Genomic DNA, 3,881 nt, shown 5'->3' on the forward strand with positions numbered 1-3,881 from the left:
CCTCGGCCTCCCAAAGTGCTAGATTACAGGTGTGAGCCACCGTGCCTGGTGGGAGTGACCTCTTTGTCATCCATCCACCTGATTAAGTTTTCAACCTCCTTATCCTGTGGTCCTGCCAGCCTGAAGACATAGACGCTCCCAGCCATTCCTAAGAGGACTTTGAGGAGCCCATCATATGGAGAGCAGAACGATGTAGGGGAAAAAGGGGTTACTTAGTGCCTGCCCTGGGGTCAGGGGCCAGACTGAAGGCCTTTCTCACCCAGGCCCTTGTTGGTCATGCACAGAAATATCCGCATATCCTCGAGTCCCCCTGGAACTTTGGTCTTCCTACAATTGTCAGGGGACCTGGGTGGCTTCCAATATTCACGACTCCCCCTTGATCTTCACCCTGCATGGGACTGACGACACCAATTGACAATCAGAGGTCCCCCAGAAGTGAAGTCTCAGAATGGAAACCGAGCCCAGGGCCAGGCTGCACCCCAGCCCATGTCTCCGCCGGGGTGCATCGGGCCCAAACCAAGATCTAGTCCCAGCCCAGGGCTTTTTCCGTTTTGTTTTTGTTTTTGTTTTTGTTTTTTGAGACGGAGTCTTGCCCTGTCACCCAGGCTGGAGTACTAATGGCGCTATCTCAGCTCACGGCAACCTCCGCCTCCTGGATTCAAGAAATTCTCCTGCCTTAGCCTCCTGAGTACCTGTGATTATGAGCATCCACCACCACGCCTGGCTAATTTTTTTGTATTTTCAAGTAGAGATGGGGTTTCACCATGTTGGTCAGGCTGATCTCGAACTCCTGACCTCAGGTGATCTGCCTGTCTCAGCCTCCCAAAGTGCTGGGATTACAGATGTGAGCCACCTCGCCTGGCTGGCTTTTTCCTAAACACAGAGCTACTGCAGCCTCCTTGATCAATTCTTTATTTTTTTTAGAGACAAGGTCTTGCTCTGTCACCCAGGCTGGAGTGCAGTGGCATGTCCATAGCTCACTGTAACCTCGAACTCCTGGGCTTAAGAGATTCTCCTGCCTCAGCCTCCCAAGTAGCTCTGACTGCAGGCACCACCACGCCCAGATAATTTTTTATTTTTAGTAGAGCCAGGGTCTCGCTATGTTGCCCAGGCTGAGTGCAGTGGTATGATCATAGCTCACAGCAGCCTCAACCTCCTGCCTCAGCTTCCTGAGTAGCTGGGACTATAAGCACATGCCAACACGCCCAGAAACTTTTTTTTTCTTTGAGACGGAGTTTCACTCTTGTTGCCCAGGCTGGATTGCAATGACACGATCTTGGCTCACTGCAACCTCTACTTCCCAAGTTCAAGAGATTCTCCTGCCTCAGTCTCCCAAGTAGCTGGGACTAGAGGTACCCGCCACCATGTCTCGCTAATTTTTGTATTTTTGGTAGAGACAGGTTTTCACCATGTTGGTCAGGCTGTTCTCGAACTCCTGACCTCAGGTGAACCACCTGCCTCAGCCTCCCAAAGTGCTGGGATTATAGGTGTGAGCCACTGCGCCCAGCCCTAGCTAATTTTTAAAAACTTTTTTGGTAAAGATGGGAACTCACCATGTTGCTTAGGTTGGTCTTGAACTCCTGGCCTCAAGCAATCTTCCCGATTCAGCCTCCCAAAGAGCTGGGATTACAGGCATGAGCCACTGTGTCCGGCCTTGATTCATTCTTTAATCCCAGTCCTTCCTGGCAGGCTCTGCACCCTTGTTCAGTCCTGGGGCAGTGGGCGGGGAGGGGGAAGGATTCCTTCTACCAGAGTCTGCTGTTGATACCGTTACTGTCATCCTAGGCTGGGCAGCTGCTGTACCCAGCTGAGAAGAAGGGCAGGAGGGGCTGTTTTGCTCTAGGAACCCCGGCCAGAGGGAGTCTGTTTTTCCCAGGGTCCCCAGCCGTGCTCTTTTCTCCCTGGGTTGAGAGTAGGGAGCCCTGGCTGGACACTTGCTTTTGGTTTGCAGGCCAGCCAGGGAGGCTCTCCCACCGTCGTGCTCCTGCCCGAGGCCATCCCACGAGTCTGTTATTGATCCAGAGCCGTCCCTTCTCAGCCAAGCCAGGGATTCCCGGCACTTGTCATACTGCCAACTCTCCCAGCACCAACTGGCAGCTGGCAGAGCTATCTCTTGTAAGCAGCCCATGAAAATATGGCTCGCCCCTGAGAGGCACAGTTAGATGGGCACGGCGAGGTCCAGAGTCACCTAGCGAGTTGGAAAGCAAAAGAGAACCAGAGGTCTCGACCAGGAAGAGCGTGCCAGGAATGGAGTGATCTCTGCTCGTGCATGGGTCTCCATCCCTGGGCTCCTCAGCACTGGCACCCAGGGCATCAGTTGATGGGTAGAACAGTGCACCCTTTGGGGTGGAGTGCACACACCCTGCTCCTCCTCTACCCAGACCTGCTGGGTGACCCTGGCCAAATGCAGTCCTGGTTGGGCCTCAAGTTCCCCTCTGTAAGCTGAGGGGTTGGGCCAGCCAGTTTCTGGGACAGGTACCTGCCCAAACGAATGAGTTCACTGAGGCATGGAGGGAACGCCTGTTCTTTTTCTTTTTTTTTTTTTTTGAGACGGAGTCTCGCTCTGTTGCCCAGGCTGGAGTGCAATGGCATAATCTCGGCTCACTGCAACCTCTCCCTCCCAGGTTCAAGCGATTCTTCTGCCTCAGCCTCCCGAGTAGCTGCGACTACAGGCATGTACCACCACGCCTGGCCATATTGGCCAGGCTGGTCTTGAACTCCTGATCTCATGATCCACCTGCCTTGGCCTCCCAAAGTGCTGGAATTACAGGCGTGAGCCACTGCACCCAGTGGGGAACACCTTTTCATTTCTCTTTAAAAAATTTTATTTGTTTGAGACAAGGTCTTGCTCTGTCGCCCAGGCTGGAGTGCAGTGGTGTGATCGTAACTCACTGCAGCCTTGAACTCTTGGGCTCAGGTGATCCTCCTGCAGGTGCACACCACCACATCTGGCTTTTTTTTTTTTTTTTTTTTTTGCAGAGATGGGGTCTCACTATGTTGCCCAGGCTGCTCTCTAACTCCTGGTGTCAAGCAAATGTCCCACGTCGGCCTCTCCAACTGCTCGGATTACAGGTGTGAGCCCGTGCGCCCAGCCTGCAGTGCCTTTCTCTAATTTGCACTAGACATTTACAGATCAGGGACAGTTTTTGTTTGTTTGTTTTTTGTTTTTTTCTGAGAGAAAGTCTTGCTCTGTCACCCAGGCTGGAGTGTAGTGGCCTGATCTCAGCTCACTGCAACCTCTGAGTAGCTGGGATTACAGGCGCGCATCACCACACCCGGCTAATTTTTGTATTTTTAGTAGAGACGGGGTTTTGCCATGTTGGCCAGGCTGGTCTCGAACTCCTGACCTCAGGTGATCCTCCCCCTTCAGCCTCCCAAAGTGTTGGGATTCCAGGGGTGAGCCACCATGCCCAACCAGATCAGGCACACTTATAGCTGTGATGCTGTTCCCCACCCATCCCCCATTGCCTTGATATGCCCTCCATGCCCCAGGGGAGCTACACTCAGAGGTCTCCCCATATTTCCTGGGGGCAACTTCCCTAGGAGGGCAGTATGAGCTTAGCTCACATATCAGGCATTCTGAGCTTTGAGGGCCAGTGACAGACTGGCTGAGACCAGCCCAGCCTCACCCACATCCCTCTGCTATTCTGCTTCTACCCTCCCCTCCCTCCCCTGCCAACCCCTGACCTCTGGCACTGTCACAACCCCCCAGGTCCTGGTATGTGCATGTGGGAAGGGTGGGGAGGTGTATAGGGGGCCAGACTGATCCCTGCCCTGCCCTGCCCTGGGCTCTGCCAGGGTGGCATAGGGCTTGGGTGGTCTGGGGCTCTGTCCCTGGGCTGGAGCTCCAGTTCCCCCAACCCTCCTGTCCCTCCTCCTCT

This window comes from Mandrillus leucophaeus, unplaced genomic scaffold, assembly GCF_000951045.1.
Source record: "Mandrillus leucophaeus isolate KB7577 unplaced genomic scaffold, Mleu.le_1.0 Scaffold164, whole genome shotgun sequence".
In the NCBI taxonomy this organism is placed as follows: Eukaryota; Metazoa; Chordata; class Mammalia; order Primates; family Cercopithecidae; genus Mandrillus; species Mandrillus leucophaeus.